Source organism: Trachinotus anak, unplaced genomic scaffold (assembly GCF_046630095.1).
Source record: "Trachinotus anak isolate AG129_WGS33_773 ecotype Australia unplaced genomic scaffold, CSIRO_AGI_Tana_v1 ptg000014l, whole genome shotgun sequence".
NCBI classification, from domain to species: domain Eukaryota; kingdom Metazoa; phylum Chordata; class Actinopteri; order Carangiformes; family Carangidae; genus Trachinotus; species Trachinotus anak.
The window spans coordinates 22,075,613-22,094,205 of NW_027273865.1; the positions used below are offsets into that span (position 1 = coordinate 22,075,613).

At 43.4% G+C, this 18,593-nt stretch overlaps 2 long non-coding RNA genes across 3 annotated transcripts in view; one reads left to right on the forward strand and one right to left on the reverse strand.

Moving 5' to 3' along the window:
* Nucleotides 1-18,593, forward strand: part of LOC139631869 (uncharacterized) — a 78,642-nt gene that overhangs the window by 25,101 nt on the left and 34,948 nt on the right. Inside the window, exons 1-2 of one of the 2 annotated variants that reach the window (XR_011693457.1) lie at nt 7,651-7,791; nt 9,126-9,241. This is a non-coding gene — a long non-coding RNA (uncharacterized lncRNA). Of the gene's footprint in view, nt 1-7,650; nt 7,792-9,125; nt 9,242-18,593 lie in introns of those variants that run through there. The other variant, XR_011693458.1, reaches the window with a different exon arrangement.
* Nucleotides 268-7,437, reverse strand: LOC139631872 (uncharacterized). Its single transcript, XR_011693461.1, has 4 exons — nt 7,310-7,437; nt 2,390-2,503; nt 2,007-2,073; nt 268-1,131 (listed from the first exon to the last, which is right to left on the reverse strand). It is a non-coding gene; the product is annotated as an uncharacterized lncRNA (long non-coding RNA).

Consider the following 18,593-nt stretch of genomic DNA (forward strand, 5'->3'; position numbering starts at 1 on the left):
CAGTGTTGTTGGGGTAAAAGTTTACAATTCAAAAATATTTCCTATGTTTTATTAGATGAGATGATTTATTGCTTTTTCAATTGATCTGTTGTGGAGAAATGTTGTATCTTTAAATGTCTTTTATTGTGGTTAAGAGTAGGTGATTATATGTCATCATCATATATATCATATATGTCACCCAGCAGTTTCTAAATGATCAACTCTTTCTCAAGATTTCTAAATATTCAGAGCAGAAAACAAACTGACCAAAGCCTCAGAGGCCTCTGGAGAAAGGAGCAACAAATAACTGAGGAAAAACAAAATGAGACCAGTGAAAATGAGCTTCAGGAGAGGATGTGATGCACAAAGAGGTGAAGAGGCACAGCTGGCAGGAGGCCAGGAGAGAGAAATACAACACCACCCACTATCAACACAACACACACACATACACATTCTGTCTGTGTTTGTACTGTGGATTAGATAATATTTTCACTGCAACTGTTGTGGATCAATGTGTTGTTTTTCACTTTTCTGGTAAAGCTGGTTTTGTTGATGAGACATTTGAACAAAGAGTGACAGAAACACATCGGAGAGAAAAGTGATCATTGTGTAGCAGTTGTGTGATGGGAGGCATCAGCATCACTTTTCACTCACAGACAAAAGCACAACATGCACAGAGGTCAGCGGCCGACAGTAAACCGTCCTCACAGGAGACGCAGTGACTTGTGACAGGAGGAGAAGCTCAGGTGTCGTTAACCAAATGAACTGAGCTGCTTCAGTCTCAGAGTCCTGGTTCAGACAAACTGACTCACTCACAGTGCAACAGCACAGTGGTTGGTGTCATCACTAACACCTGCGATTCTCCTGCTCTGACAGGTCGAGGTGTCTGCTGTGAAAAAGGCCGATTGTCCAACACTGAGCTCTGTGCACGTTGTGTTCTGTGTGTGGTCTTCTTATCTTGTGTCTCCTCTGAGCTTCATTGTTTGCTGTGAGGTCCAGTGATGCAGGTAATGAAGTTGATCAGATTTATTCCAGGCTGCTCTTTCTGTGTGTGCTCGTAACAGAGCAGCTGTGGACCGATCTGGAGCCATTTTTATCTTCTTCATGTTCTATTCAGTTTATTTGTGTTCGAGGAAGCTTGTGTTTGTGTTTCTGTAAGGAGAAACACAAATTGGATTATTCAGAAGGAAACAATGTTTTGAAATGTGTTTGACATTTTCCAATGTTCAGTTTCTGTATAAAACTTTCTGCAACCCAGTTTGTTGGTGTTTTTTAGTTGAAGTCACAGCAAACACGGCAGTCTGTGAGTGTGCTCTCGTCTGCCTGGGTTGAGTTTTGTTGTCTTGTGGGGAAACAGAGGAGGTTTCTTATTTTAAATGAGGGCAGCATAATAACAGGGAAACAGCAGAGGGTTTTTCTGTATGGAGGCAGGTCATAGAAAGAAAATTTTTATCAAGTCTAAAACACAGGAAGACTGTTCCACACTAGCTCACAGGTCAAGCTGCCTGCCTGTTTAACACCATCTAATATCCACTTCATGCATGTGGCTCAATCCTTTTTCGCGCTTGGGTTTTCTCCAGTTTTCTGATTAACCAAAACAACCACTTTGGAAACTGTAATTACAGCCTTTTGTTCAGTAAAGAATGGTCTGACCTGTACAATAACCCAGCAGCTTGTTTGCTGTGTTTTCACAATAATATGCTGATGCAGGAAAAGCCCAACATTCCCATTTAGTTCAAGCTCTAAAACTCAGAGTCTAGTGATTAAAAACAAAAGTCCTCCAGCTGTGATTTTCTGACCATGAGGAATAAAATATGCACATTCAGTTATTCAGTAGCTGCTCTAACACAGACACAGGCATGGTCATTTTTCTGGTGTCATTCAGTCAGTTTCCATGTGTTGAGAGTCTTGGTCATTGTCTCTGTTGGACGCCCTTTAACTCTCATTCATCTTTTATCTCTGACTCTGACCTAAGCCTAAGAACTGTGACTCTGCAACAAGCCACAATAAAGACATTAGCTACACACCTGCTCCCCAACAGAGACACTGGGGCTGGAGGGAGGGACTGTGGGAGACAGAGGTGGTCCACAGTAACTACAGAGGAACGAGAGATGGGAGGATGAGGAAGAGCTCAAATACAAACAAACACTGACAACCAGCTAAGCACTGATGTTGATGATTCAGTTCCAGTTCCCAGTAGCCTGAGGGCTTCAACATGTTATTGTCTCAGCAACAAGCAGTGAAGGAGAAATGATTCAGATTTTCTATCTCTGTTTACAGGAAACTGTGGATCCATAAACGTCAGTTATTTCTGCTGTGTTCACTTTATGTGGAGACCTGAGCTTTCACTGTTTTAAATGCCACATGTCTCAGGTGTCTCTCAAGTTAGATTTAGAACAAAACCTCTCACCTGTTCTGCTCAATATTATGTTTTTAAATCTTGTTGCTTCAAGCCTTTCAGGAAGTTCATTCTGACACACGGTCTGATTCAGTGGCTCCACTCCGATACTTTGATGCTGAATTTCTGTTTGGGAACAAACATGCAGAGAAAATGTGTAAATAGCTGCTAATCAGCAGATAGTCTGTGAGTGTTTGATGGTACAAAGTGGGTGTAGGAGGAAAGCAGTGATCCACTTCAAACAGCCAGACACATCCTCTCTACTCATTAACATAGTGACAGTGCTGATTGAAAATCTGCTTGTGTTTCAGCTGAACATGATTAATATAATTATTCAGTCAGTTCAGACTAAACATAAATGAACCAGTTATTGAATAGCCACAGTCCATTAGATTCTAATGTTAAATTTGTCTCTCATAACCCACAGCTGCTCTCTCAGTCACTCACTCTGGAGTGAGAACTTTACTTCAACCACAGATTTCAAAGACACAAACATGATGTCATGATGTTGGGCAGTGTGTTTGTCCTGTGATCCAACACTTTGGTCCAGAACAAGTGGATGGATTTTACTGTTGCTCCTTCACTGGACTGTGACATGTAGGAAATGTCTGAGTGACAGTGTTTGGCTGCAGAGTCAGAGCCAGATGAGCTGCTGAGGGAGACACATACTGGGAGAGTGAGAGGGTCATGTGTTAGGATGGCTGCTCCGGTGCTGTTGGATGAGCTCACATCATGTCACAACTATTGATCAAAATTATCTATAAAAATAATATAACAGCACAGACACATTTGTACTTTAGTACGATCCTACCTGCCTCAAGTGAGAAGTGCAGAGAGATTTTTCATGTGAATAAATGTGGCAGTAAGTCTGCGAGTCTCCTCTGTAGCTGTGTGGGTGACAGGTCTCAGTGTCTCCCACAGGGAGAAGCAGCTCATGGTCCAGGAAGAAGAATTACAGTCTTTCAGCTGTGCTAACGGTTCCACACTCTTATGATGTGCTTGACCCTTTCATTCCTCTTCCTCCAGTGCCTCTGTCATCCTAAAAGTGTCACTGTTTTTGTCATTTAAAGTGTAAAGATGGTCGTTGTTCTGGTCCAGCAGGAAGTCATTTTTAAATCACCAATACTAACCACTGACTGACATGGAAGATGAAACTCAGTGAGACTGGGCTGTGTTGTCCTGGACTTGGCAGGAGTTTAAGTCATTGAACCATGTAATAAGAAAATTGAGGAAAACATGAAATATGTTGTGAAGACTTTTCACTCTGTCAGTTTATCCAGTTTTTCTGTGTGTGGTTCTTTAGCGGTGAACATAATCTAAAACAGCTCTTTGTACAAATAACAGCCACATGTTTAGATGAGGACAGAACACAGCAGACTGAGGATGAAATGTTGGAGGATGATGTCGGATGATCTTTCTCTCTCTCACTTTTCATCTCCCTCTCTCCCTCTTTCTCTGTTTTGTAGGGTAGGGGATTATTGCTGAGGTGTTCTTGGTGGTCTCGGTACACTGTTAGACCATTCCACTGTTCGAGCATGTGCTCAGAGATAAAAATGAAATGTTATATTAAAGGTGTAGAGTGATGTAGAGAGTCAGCTCCATGTTATTGTCTTTTCCAGGCAGACTGTAGCTCTCAGGCCACATTAAAGACCTTGTTACCCAGAACTCTTCTGCTTTAGTCGTCATCCTCCATGGGGCTCTCAACTTGGACGACTGCCAACTTCTTCAGGGTGATGAGAAATTCTCTAAACATGCTCAGGGAATAGGCTGCTCTTCCTCTGGACGCTTCTCTCTTATTTTCTAATATAATATTAGCTGTTGTCCATTATTGCATCATATTAAACCTGCTGTAAAACTAAAGGCTGTGTGTGTTTCTCTGGTTCAGTAGATTAGTTCCACACCAAAGATCACCAAGCACAGATTATCATTGTGTGTGTGTTTGTGTCCTTTAAAGGTCACACACACCCACAGTCACTTGTCACCCATGAACAGATCATGCTAATTGTTGTGTAGCTTTTTAGCTGGAGTGGCAGACGACACTGCTGTGGAGGAAGGTGTTTGGGTTCTGGTTTCATGAACTCTGTGAATTTGATTAAAGCTCTTAGTTTAGTGATTCCCAGGTCTGGCTGCCTTTACTTCTGCAAGCCTGGCACATTCTGTTCAAATATGCATGTATATGCAATTTCTATGCTAAAGAAAAGATTTTTAATTGTTTCTAATGGAAAAAGGAAATTTTCATCATCTAAATCAAGTTCGTTGGCAGGATTGGTTGTTGTTGTTTTAAAACCTGCTGCTGTATATTATGTGTCATTTCTTTTGTGTGTGTGAGCTGAAGCTGGTTCGTCCATGTTGAATTTGAATCACTGGCTGACCACATGTTATAAGTGACTCTCTCTGCCTGTGACCCTCAGTGACTCAGTTTTCAGTGCTCAGTTCAGGAGTATCCACTCTCCAATGAAAATAATATATTGTTCTCTAAAGGCAAATGAGAAAACAGCCTTTTGTGTGTTTCACTGACCAAACATCCACCAGTGAAGTCACATCAAGAGAGTGTGAGTGTGTGAAGTATTGCAGAGTTTGTTCTTTAATCAGCTTTGACACTAATATTGCTCTTGTTCAACGTATGAAAGTGCAGCCATTATCCCTGAATTAACATTCACTGTATGATGATAATCAGTATCCAGAACTGATTATATTCATTTGAAATGTAATTGTGTCACTTTTGATGAGTATCATCACATTCTTTTCTTTGTATTAGAAATTCAGTTTAAAGTGCTTCTGTCTACAGCAGGTCTGGGTGACTGCTATATAGCTGTAATAACCTGCAGACACAGGAGAGGAAGGTTATGTATGGCTCCAATACCTTTTGATGAAATGCCTCTATCAGTCTAATGGCTCTGTCTGTGTCTGATGTCTCCGTGTTTCTGGCTGTGTCCTTTGCCTCAGAGAGAGGAAAATGATATTTGGCGTCTGAACTGTGAAATGAATACATTGTGTGTCATTTTCTCTGTGCACTGGGCTAAAAAAATAGTCTGTAATAACTCAACTAGCAGCCTGAGTTCAGATCACTGAGATTCAGCCATTTTCTCACTCCAGCAGTCGTTTTATAAACACTCTTGAAAATAAACTGTGTTCTCATCCATTACTAAAGTCTCCCTGACTCAGAGAAAAAGATCAGGATCTGATGAGAATTTATTCTCCCTCTCACAAAGGTTTTCGTGCTTTTGAAAATCAGTTTAAATTTTTAAAATTGTACTATTCCATTTCTTATTGGAAAACACTTTGAGCTACATCTCTTGCATGAAAAGTCCTTTATTAATAAAGTTGTTTATTATTATTATCATTATTATTATTTTCCAACACCTTGAAGTGTAACAGGAGGTCAGTGTGAATTCTGAACACCTACAGGGCTGGAGACTACAAGGTTTCTTTTAAACACTTAAGCTCTTCTAGCAGACTAATATGCACTGGTGACTGTCACAGATGGATGAGAGCCACTGTCCAGGTCATCATGTGCATTCTGTGACTGATGTGGAGATTTGAAAGTGCAGTGGGAAGTTTACAGGGTCTGAAGCAGTTATCTCATTTAAATGTCGCAGTGCAGGAGATGAGGACCACAAACCACAGATGAACCACAAACAACAAAGATGAATAGTGTATGAGAGCTGATGATAAATGTTTTGATGTTGCAGTAAAATACAAATCAATGAAACATTTGATTTCTGTCCTGCTTTCTTTCAGGTAAGTGCTGCCAATGACCTTCAAAAGAAAAGAGAAAAATAACAAGCGAGACAGATTGCGCCAAGATCCTCTGCTATCTACAGCAGCATTTAGTGGGTTTGTTACTCTTTGTTTCTATAATGAAGAGAGAACTGTATCCAGAGGGCTGCTGCTCAGATGATAATGGTTGGACACAGACTTTATTTGAGATAAATTTCCTCTCTTGTTCCATGCAAACATGGAGGAGAATCCTAATAGGAAGAAACAGCAGCTCTGCCTGTGTCTTAGTGTCAGTGAGTCTTTGAGTCTGATGTTTAAGTCTTTGAAAAAAAACAAGTGTAATGTGCTTTTGAGTGTGTTGCTCTTTTTGTGTGGATTATATTCAGAGCTTTCCCACTTCTTCTACACCAGTATTGACCTTGTATTGTAGCTGGCAGCTGAGGCTCTGTGTTATCAGCCTGCAGTGGGTACTGGACAGTCATATTTTATACAGAAACCCTCAGGCTGAAACACTGGAGCAGGTTGGACTTGGAGAGAGCTACATGTTTATTCAGAGCCAGCAGCAATATGTCTTAGATCACAGCTGTTCTCTGTAAGTGTGTGTGTGGGTGTTGTTGTGTTTTGATGCACTGATTGTATAGTGGGGTAGAATAAATCATGACTGAGTAATAAAAATCAGCCACCGGACTTTTCTCCACCCCGATGATCCTTTTCATCTTCTGCTTTAAACTCTCGGTTTGTTCTCTTCATTTGCCATCACGTCCTCCTCCATCTCTCTTCATCATAACACTAAACCACAGCCCCCACATTTCACTCAGAAGATGTAGGCAGTCTGTGTTATAGATCGTTTTCATTTCAGAGATGAGTAACAGAATTCAGGAAAGAAAAGAAATGTTCTAAATAAGCTCCAAATACATAAAATGCAACAGTGAGGTTTTGAAGTACAGGATGTTTGTACTGCAACAACGAAACGACTGAACAAAAAAAGGTCAAAATGTAAAATATGAAATGTGTTTGCAGAGCCCAGTAAGACGAGTAAGAAGATCAATGGGTGAGGATGTTTCAACTCTTCACTGATCCAGCAGCCGCACACACAGCTGCAATAAATTTACTCTACAGAGCCACTGACTCTGTTCACAACTGCAACAGCAAAACAAAGAGTCAGAGCTGTTTACATGTGCCTCCTTAAAAACCAACAAACTTGCTTCTCACCTCATTTGCAGAACCTTTTCCTAAATCTTCTGAAACCTGTGTTGTTGAGATTCCTTCTTCTTCTTCTCCTTACTTGTTGGTGACAGTGTTGTGTGATTTAGTAGCTCTGTGAATCATCAACAGGCCTTTCCAACCACAGACATCTTGACAGGTAACAGCACAAAAAGCACAGGGGTAATTAATGACATGAACGACGGTGGCTTCAAGTCGGGCGTCCCAGCTGCAGGCTGGCTCCTCGTGAGTGTGATTAGTGACACCTGCGTCAGTTTCTTCTGTTACTCTGCAGTCTGTCTCCATGCTCTGCTCTGCTCTGCTCTGCGTTATGCAGGATTATCATGTCAGCATCAGTTACACATTAGAATAACTGAAGGCTGTTTGAAGGTTTCCATACAGGCTGTTTCTCTTTCACGCTGATGATGGAGCTCTGACTTTCCTCTGCTGACTCTGCTCTGGTCTGACCAGACATTCAACATCCTGAGACAGTAATGGACTCATCTTATTTTCTCAGCTCTCAGACAGAAATCCATTAGTATGAGCAGTTTTCTCAGAGATGTGCTGTTGACATTGGTGTAAAATGGGCAAATCACGCTGATATTGAAATTATCACTCAAAATGATGTTTGGTTATGATATTAGCGGAGTGTTAAATCAGATTAGGTTTAAGTATGAAGGTAAACTTCAGCTCTCCACAGAAGGACAGGCCTCAGACAGACCTGTGTTCATTCCACTTGTTCACACCGACATGAAGCATTCACATATTGAATTCGAAGGAACTCGAATTATGTTCAACTTGGAAGGTGGCTGCTGCAGGCTGGTAGTTTTGATCTTCACAGAGAGCAGAGGCTGTGGTCAGCTCTAATTCATGGCAGTTAAAAAGTAATGGATTCAAATGGTGACAAGTTTTTGAATGTCTAATATTGATACAGTATATAAGTTAAGAAACTTGTATTTATTTACATACTTACTATTCATTTTTTAATCTCATGGATCTTTCTTTAACAGAACTATGTTTAGTTCCTGCTACTTAAAATGACTTTACATTATATTGTAGAAGGAGTTTACATATAGTTTAGATTTAATGTTGTTCAAACCACAATCTTCTTTGAGAGACTCTCATTTTCTCACTCAGCCACTCACTCACTTTGTCTCTCTCTCTGAAGATATGACCCTTTGCTTTTCTTCAATTTCTTCCAGTCAAAGCTGATAGCAGGAATAAAAATAAAAGAAGCCACTTTTCCATCTGTCTCTGTTCTAAAGAAATAGGATGAGCTAAGATGGATGAACTCTGACATTGCCAGGACACAGTTAAAGTGACACACACAAATACACTTGCACACCAACAACCAATCCAATTTACAGTTGGTTTGCTACCATGACATCTGTGACTCCATCTATACAAGGCTCCTGCACAGCTGAACACACTGACAACAGTTTCTGCACCACTGAGACAGCAGATGGAGACAGTTTGAGGGAGTGAAGGCACTTTGATAGTTTTCTAGCCATGCGAGTATGTGTGTGTGTGTGTGTGTGTGTGTTGTAAACAGACAAGACGAAGGAACATTTGTTTGTTGTGTTGTGTTGTATTATATGATATTGATTTATTTGTGTATAATTACAAGGATAATCTTTCAAAACTCTGCTATAGATATTGCTGATACTTACTACTACTGACACACACTCGTAAAGTATTTTCCATAACAGTTCACTAATAAGGCTGAGTGTTCCAGACTGTCTCTCTTTGTGTGTGTGTGTGTGTGTGTGTGTGTGTCACAGAATTCTGTAGGACCTTTAATGTCTTTGATGTGTGAACATTCTAGAACCTGATGTCACAGGCTGCAGTTAGTGAACACAGCAACTTCAGAAGGGAAACAATAGGAGACACAGTCAGACTGGACACAACAGAATCATCATTCAGGAGGAAACAATGATTCAGGTATTTCTGCATAAGGATTTACAAGGAAGGGAGGAACATCTGATGTAAAAACAGACAGGAGGAAACAACAAGGAATTCCAAATCACAAGATTTTAAGTAAGTCATTTTGTGGGTAATTTTTTTATATCGTGGGTAATGTTTGTTAAATTGGCAAGAGGTAGTACACACTGGTATTTAAGCCTGAAGGTTTGCATGTTCTGAAAAAGTGTTGTCTGATTTGATATATTGTGGTTTATATGGTTTGTTTATTGCATAGCAGTGTAAAATACTCTGACAGAAATTTATTTGTGCATAACTGCGCATTACCTCATTCTGGAAGTTGGAGTAGATGTCAAGATGCTGCTAGTGGCACCAAATGGCTCCAAGAATCAGTACATTCATTGAGATTCATCTTCTGAGGAAAATTAATATCTGCATCAAATTTCATGTCAATCCATCCAATAGTTGACAAAACCACTCAAAACCACAAACATCAAGCTGATGGTGGCAGTAGAGGAAAGGCCAGGGGATCACCAGTCAGTCAGAGTCATCATGTGGGCATCGTGGATGTCTGTGCAAAATTTCATGGCAGTCCAATAGTTGTGAACACTCCACTGTTGGTTATTACAAATGTTCAATGGCCCATGAGAAAGCTATAATGTAGTGAGGAAACTGAAGACAGAATTGACTTCTCAATATAATATTTTCCACAAGCTATTTCTCCTCCCTCCTAATATCACTATTTGTGAAATGTGTATCCAGTATGAAAGTTGTATTAAATAGCAGCATGTGAAGCCTCAGATGGGAGCTGACAGTTGTTTCTACTTTATGTCCAGCGAGCAGAGCTGTTTTTATCCTGCATGTCTCCACACCTGTCTGGTTCCATTAGATCACAACACATTTGCTGAGCTGATCAACACTGTGGCCCAGCAGACGTTGAACTGATGACCGGTCATAATGGAGGAAAAATGTTTAATATAAATGATGATAGAAATCAGAGCCACTTCTTCCATTAGGGGAACTTACAAAGTCTGTGTTTAGGTTGTTAAAATCAACTTTTGGCACACAACACATTTGTGTAGGACGGAGGTCTGCTGCTCTGAGGGCCCCTTCAGTGAGATGACGGCCCTGATGCTTCACATCTTCATGGTACTGTTGCACCAACAGCAGAGAGACATGACTGTTCTTGGGCAAGATAACGGGGTTCTTTTCCAACAAGCTCAAGTCTGCGTGTTTCAATCTGCCGCCAACACAGATCATATCACCTTCAAGAACGGGTCTGAGATTCTGAAGGGAACTGTCTTTGGTTCCGGCATGCCCATGTTCAAGAGCTGCGAACTCTTTTGTGTAGATGTTGGTCTGAGCCGTTCTGATAATAATGTGTCTGGCTTGAGACAACTCACCCACAGTACGTGGGAGCTTGCAGGAGTGCCATCTTTTACACTCACAGGACTTGTTGTTGTGTCTGTAAGCTCTGGCTATGTGCATGAGTAGAGCAATAGCCCTGGTGAGTGAGCGCATAGATGAAAAGCGCTGGAAACGTATGGCAATAAGGCCTTTGTTTTGAGTCTGTGTCAGGAAGCTACTCACTTCAGGGCGTATTTCCTGGTCTGATTCTGGGTTCACAAGTTCGAACGTTCGGCTTGTTTCTCTCTCTTTTGGACTCGGTTTGCGCAAAAAGGCTGGACCAGTGAACCACGTCTGTGTCAGTTGAGATGCAGGAACTGACCTGGATGCGTGGTCAGCCGGGTTGTCTTCCGTGTTGACGTAAAACCATTGGTCAGGTCTTGTGGACTGACAAATTCGTCTAACTCGATTGTGAACATACACATAGAAGCGTTTGCTTTGATTGTGAATGTATCCAAGCACTACTTTGCTATCACAGAAGAACTTGGTGGCAGCTTCGTGTCCAGTTCGTCTTGGATGATTTCCGCAACTTCCATGGCTAGTACTGCGGCACATAATTCCAGCCAAGGGACGGTGGGTTCGGACTGTGGTGCCAGCTTAGCTTTCCCAAAGATGAATCCCACTTCAATCTGTCCCTTGCTTTGAATTGTCCTGAGATATGCCACGACTCCAATGGCTTTTGTGGATGCATCTGAGAACACACATAACTCTGTGTGCTTTGGAAAGTGATGTTGCGGTATATGCCCGCGGGATGTGCAGCTTGCTCAAGTTGTGTCGCAACTCTTGCCAGACCTCCCATTTCTTCAGCTTTTGTTCTGGAAGAGGTGTATACCAGTCACACGCATCAACGTGGAGTTCTCTTAGGAGACTTTTGCCTTCAATGGTCACTGGTGCAACTATGCCCAAAGGATCAAAGATGCTGTTCACTGTAGACAGAACTCCCCTGCAAGTGAAAGCCTTCTTGTGGTCTGAGACTGTGAATGTGAAGGTGTCTATCGTTGTCTCCCACAGCAGTCCCAGGCTGCGTAGCACTGGTGTAGCTTCACCACTGAAGTCGAGGTCTCTCAGAACTGCTCTGTGTTCTGGTGCAAATGCCTGTATTACGGCTTCACTATTTAAGGCAAACTTGAGCAGCCTCAGATTTGATTCACTGAGAGATGCCTGCGTTCTCTGTAGTAGGCTGATAGCTTTGGCTTCGTTAGGCACCGATATAAGTCCATCATCTATGTAAAAATTACAGGTTTGTTGTCAGAATCTGTCTCCTCAAAAACCTTGTGTCCAGGGTTTGTTCTTCTGCTCCCTGCCACAGGACACACCCTCAGTGAGCTTCACGAAACCTTCGCAGGGTTTGAGGATGGAGGGACGGCCGTTCTGTAATACGTTTGTCTTAAATGTGCTCGCCGTTGGCTTATATGCATTCCCTAAGCACACATCTCCAACTAGAACCCATCCTAAACCCATCCTCGCGCAAAAGGGGTGTTATGAGGTCCACTGATTTGCTGTCTGACTTTATGGACCCTAACAATGTCTCTGCCTAGCAAGATGAGGATTTCCGCCTAGGGGTCAAGTTCTGGTATGTGAGGAGCAACACAAGTTGGATGGTGGCGGGCCGCATCAGATGTAGCGTCAGGCTAGCCCGCACATCAAGAGATTCAACTTGAATTCCCTCTGCTTTCCTGCCCGATGTCTCAACCAGCCCGGCGCAGGTCCTGAGTGAGTAGGGGAATGGTTGGCCTTTGATGTCGAACAGCTCAAAGAAGTCAGATCAAACCAATGATTGGTTACTTTGATCGTCCAAAATCACATATCACATCAAATCACATCAATCCATGAACAAGAATGTCGTCCAGATACACAACACATTCTTGGCGGAGGACGCCAGCCAGCACCCTATCCATCAGTCTCTCAAATGTGGCGGGGCATTACAGAGGCCAAAAGGGAGGACCTTGAACTGCCACAAGCCCCTGCTGGTGATGAAGGCAGTCTTGGATCTGGCTTCTGGGGCAAGGGGAACCTGTCAGTATCTGCTACGTAGGTCCAGGGAAGAGAACCAGGAAGACCCCGCCACTGTGTCCAGGGCCTCATCAATGCGCGGGAGAGGGTATGGGTCCTTTTTGGTCACCTTGTTGAGGGGCCTGAAGTCCACACAGAACCACAAGTTGTCTTTTAACTTTTTGGGGACCATGACGACTGGGGAGGCCCAGGAGCTGGTGGAAGGCTCAATGAGTCCAGCCCGTTGCATCTCCCGTAGGGCTTTGTCTGCCGCTGCCTGCCTGGCCAGTGGGAGACGTCGAGGTCTCATCCTGCTGGGTGTTGCATTCCCAGTTTCGATGTTGTGTTGGATGAGATCTGTCCGGCCAATGTCATCTTCTGACAGTGAAAAACAGTCCTTGAACTCCAGTAGGAGCTGCCAGAGCAGGCCCTGTTCACTGGGAGTCAGACCATCACAGTTTCTCTGCCAGACCTCCCTCACGGCCACAACTCTCTTTTCCAGGTCAGGCAGCACAGCGTACACGGGGTGGGGTTATAGGTCCTCAGTGGACAGCGTGGAGGGTGGAGCAGGTAGTTCGTTGGCAGGGGTGCAGCAGGTAGCTGGAAGAGTTGGATGTGGCTGTGGACCAGCAGCAGTTGGGGTGGAGGGCGGTGCAGGTGGTTCATTGGGGGGGGGTGTATTGGGCGGCCATGTCGGTTGTTGTCTCGGCTGCTGGCACTGTAATGGTGAGGGCCACGGTGCAGCCCGGCTGGGGCAGCCTCTTAGACATCTGGACGACGTGCCCCCCTGGAAAAGTGAGTGTTCCTCTCCTGGTGTTAATGACACAGTCCAATGCCCCAAGAACATCCAGTCCCAGTATACAGTCCTCCAGATTTGCGACCCACACCGGGCAGCGAATTGTCTTTTTCCCTACCCCCAGGGTCACCAATGCCTCTCCCACCATGGCGGCCTGCTCTCCAGTAACTGTCTGAAGTCTCACTATGGTGGGGAAAACTGTCATCTCTTTGTTCACCACATCGGGTTTCACCAGGGTTGCTGAAGAGCCTGTGTCCACCAGTGCAAAGCAGCGTGTCCCCCTGATAGTCACTGGGGCGTACCAGCAGTCCCCTATCCAGGTTTGGCCTAGTATCACAAGTCGCTGAAGCTGGCCATCTACCTTTTCTGCTGGTTGCGCCGCCCTCACCTGCTTGTGTTGTGCTGCATCCCCGCCTGTGCAGAGTCAGGACACCACCCCAGGGATCTGCATCGTCTCGATTATGCGGTCCCCGTTCCTTTTCCCTGTTCCGCGGGGGCATTGGGGCACTGCCGTACCAGGTGGTCAGGCTGTCCACATCCCCAGCAGGTCCTTGAGCACGGCCTGGCCGCTCCTCCCAAAGTGAGGCAGCGTGCACAAGCTGTGTCAGTTCCTCCGCCCAGGCAGGTGCTGCTGCATCCAGATCAGTCCCACTTGCAGCGCTCACCTTTGGTGAATTGTCCAACGGGGGCCCCCGGAGACCAGCACACAGCATCTCTCTCTCTCGCCAACTCCAAAGCTTCCAGGAGAGACCTGGGATGGGCCAGCAGCGTCTGGATACGCAGGTTGGCCGATAGCAACGCCTGGAGGAAATGGTCCCGGGCTAATTCACTCTGAATGGTGGGGGGCATGTGAGCATATGAGCGGTGAACCAGCCCCTCAATGTCATTAGCCAGATCCCTCAGCGGCTCACCCGCTCGTCGCTGTCGGCTGCACAACTCGGACCTGAGCAGGCTAGCCACTGAGCATTGTCCAAACCGCCTGTTTAGCGCCCCCACTAAAGCATCATAGTCACTCCTATTGTCAGGGCTTAGTAACAGCAGGCTTGACAGAGCATCACCAGTAACTCACATTGCTAGCTGGAGAGCTTTCACTTCAGTAGGCCACTTGCTGGCCTGGGCTAACAGCTCAAACTGGGCATAAAATGCCTCCCAGTCAGCCTTGCCATCGTACCTGGGAGTCTTTTTTGAGGGCGGTCCCATTTCAGCGTGGGGCTTGATAACTTTAATCCTGGCCACCGCGGTTTCCTTACAGGCGACACGTTCGTTGTCAGAACGGTTAGAGCATCCAAAACCGGCCCCGGCGGCCAGGAGCCTGTGCTCCGCCGCTCTCCAAGCCTCAGCAGCGCCATAACGATCTCGTTTGTCAGCTCCCTCCTCCCGCTTGATTTTCGGACAATCCCCCAGCAGCATGTTTTGCCCCACAGAGCAGACACAGCGGTCCTCCATTAGCTTGTTGTGGACGAGATGGCGGGAACTTCGTAGGCGATGTTTTTACTTCTGACACCAATGTAACATCCCTCGTTAAGCAGATGATGAGACGTTAGTCGGTTTCAGCTGCAACTTTATTGCGCCCAATAACACAGGCTACTGTGGGCCGTAGCCAACACCAAAATAACAAACAGAGTTGCTGTAAACTCTATACTAGCCTCTCACTTAGCCTCTTGTAACATCGACTAACTGCTGAGCGCCAAAGCAGGAAGACAAGGACAACCCCCCCTAACTCCTAGCCAATTAAAGGTGTGTTATCTCCCGCTGATCACTGTTACAGGAAGCTCACATGATGGACAGGCTTCACAGTGTCTAAGCTGACAACAACATGTTCACTGACAGTCTGTAAATATCAGTACTGAAACTCAGCAGACCTAATATCTGAATTAAACTAACATTTCTCACAGTAACAATCATAACAGTTAAACACTAACATGAACCCAGTCCGTTACAGTATCTATAGCCTTTTAACTTTGCTTTTTACAGCATAAAATCAACATGAATTATTCAATTACAACAGATATGTTATACATACAAGCGATGCCTCTTCTGGGGAATCAACAAGTGAGAAGCCTTTACTTTAAATGAATGAACGTCCGAATGAAACGTAAATGCCTGAAGGGCAGAACAGGAACTTACAAAGTCTGTGTTGAGGTTGTTAAAATACTGAAAAAAAGTTTGTCATAGTTGGTGAGTTTGGTAACAGCAGAGTTATTTTATCAAATCTATTTGTGTGGCCATACATGACTGTTGTCAGTTTCATCCTCACATGATGCAACAGGACTTCAAACTCTGAAGTGCATCTTTAAATTTACACCCATCTATTTTCTTTTCTTTTTTTTTTTTTTTAATCTGTTTTTGTTCCAGAGAGCTGAACACTGAGACCAAAAGCCTGAACAAAACCTTCTTTAACTGGCTATTGGTTTTTCTTTTTCCTCCTCCTCACTCATATTTGAATAGAGATTACAGCTGCTAGCTCCGTTCACAAAGAAACGTGATGCTGTGTTGGAAAGGAAGAAAACTGGAAACAAAAGTTTCATAATTCAGGCTTAATTGATTTTCTCTTTTGGAGGAATATAGTAGAAAAGCACTCATTTTCTGTTTAGATGGAGATTTGGCAGCTGTCTCTCTGCTTCTTCAACCAGCTATTATTTTAGTCCATGAAGACAAGACAATATTCACAGCAAGACTTTTGTATTCATGAAGTCACATATAATCCATATTAAATACAGATTCCAAACCTCACTGTGTAACTAAATAATAACATAAAGACAAACTTTGGACATCGTGTGAAGGTGAAGCTGTGACCTCATTGAGTTTTAATTAAAGCCGCAGAGAGGAGAGGCATCACGTCAGTGAGAAAGTAAGGAGCAGAATACAGATAAGACACAGAAAGATGCTCCTCTTCTCCACCAGCTTCAACAGTGTGTGACTCTTACACTCAGCACAAACACATCTCAGTTCATTTAGACACAGAATCAGCAGCGGGTAAACTGTATTTTTAGCTTGAGAGCTGGCAGAGACTTGTTTTCCAGGGTCAGTCTCAGTCTCTGGAGGTTTGTGTGTGTCTGTGTGTGTGAGTCGGTTTAACTTTCTCTGGACTTCACCAAACTTGAAAAAACAACATTGAAATGTTCAGCTTCTCTCCATGTGCGAGTCTGGTTCTTTTACATGTTTGAAGTTATTACATTTGATTTAGCAGCCCCTGCAGCCCATGCTGTTTCCTATTAACCAGCCTGGCTGCTGATTCCTCATCACTGCTGTTTGGCAGAGAAGCTTTATGAAGGCTGGCTAAGTGGAGGAAATCACTGAGAAAATGTCTTTTCCATCAACACTGAATAAACAGTGTGGATTGAGTGGCTCTTTAAAAAGATTTATGGTTGCTGAACTAAGATGAAGTCATCCATCGGGATTTTCTCTCTGTTAAATCAGCATCTGTCAACATCAACACATAAACACAAAGTAAAGAGTAATGAAAGTTATTATCAGTCCACATCAGAAGTTATGAACTGTATATTTCTACTACAGGATTCCTCTGTGAGACACTAAGTGATATTTAGTCAAATATTATAGTTTTTTCACCTCATGACAGAGCGTTGATGTTTTCTGGTCTCCTCTGACTGCAGCTCCAAACAGATACACTGATGTTAAAGTTTTGCTTCAGTGAGTCTGAGATCTTGTAGCTGTGCAGGATTCAGCCTCAGTCAGTGCGAGAGGAGGAAGATAAAAGCCTTTCAAGTTTGTATTTTATTTGTCAGTATATTTAAAGGCTGATAGACTGAAAAGCTTCTAGGACGTTCTCTAGAAAACTGTTTCCTGCGAAGTGTAACTCTAATAAATTACACAGTCGTGAAGCACTAATGAAATTATAGTAAAGTGGGACACACACACACGTATCTTGTTTAGATGCTGCAGAGTCCACGGCCATCCTGAAGAATGAGACAATCAGAAAATACATTTGGCCTTTGATGAATGTAATTATGTGTCTGCTCCAAATGCCTCCAGGTCTGTGTGGAGCAGCTTGGATGTGATGCATTATGTTTACGACTGTTTACTATGAAACTGTGAATATTTTTAGCTGACTGGATGAATAGGACACAAGAGGTTTGTCTGTGCAGATAGATGAGACCCTAATGTGTCGACTAACAACCATATTTTAAGATGCCCACACACACTTTGCTCGACAAGTAATTGTAATCAATGCAGTGCCTGTTCAAAATGTGCCTGTCTGCAGCCTGATGAGAGTAATGAGCCAACATCATTATTCATGGTGTTCATCTGTGTTCATTTTTTATTCATGTCAAGGAACATGTAGGAAAGGGATATTTGAAGCTTTCTCGAGAACCGCTCATCCAGAACACTTCACAGTCCACACTGCACTTCCTGTGGTCCTCGGAAATACACCTGTGAAGTCTGACGTTGATCAGATGAGCAGAGGATCGTTAGATGTGACCCAACATTAAAACAGGTCAAAGTTCAAGTTCTACTTTGTTACAGTTCAAATGTTCCAGGGCTGTAACTGAACATTCTACAGGTGGAAGTTTGACGGCCTCGTTTCACTTCACATTTTAAAACTGTACCTTTATATTCTAGAACTGAATCTTCCAAAGTTCTGTCACTAAAGTCTACAACTGTAACACTTAACTTTCTACAACTGTAACCCAACATTCTAGAAGTGTAACAGGCCACTGTTATAGTTGTAGAATATTACAAGTGCAGTGGATTGATCATGTTCTCATTATCTTCCCTCTGTGGTTGTGATCGTCTTTACCCGCTGATTCTGTTGTGAAATTTGTTCAGTCTGTTTAATTCTCACACCAAATGTCTGAGCATTTGATTGGCTCCAGTGTCAGAATGAGAAGTGCTCACGTGCTCATTAATCTCTGATTGCTTGGACGGTCTCAGTCATGAGCACAGGACAGAAATGTCAGAGCAGCTGTGATCACTGTGATCCACGTGAGAAAAATCACATTTATCCTTCACACTTATGTCACATTCTCATCTTCATTTTCACACCTAAGTTGTTCTGCAGCATTTAGACACTTTCTGTTGATCTGAGCTTGAACTCTAAGCTGTCTGTCATCTGAGATCAGAATGAGAAGCGCATGCAGTCATTCATACATTTTCGTTTTCCTTTAATTTCCACTCGAAGTGAGTTCTGCATAAATTGTGGTTGTGTGCAGTGGTCTT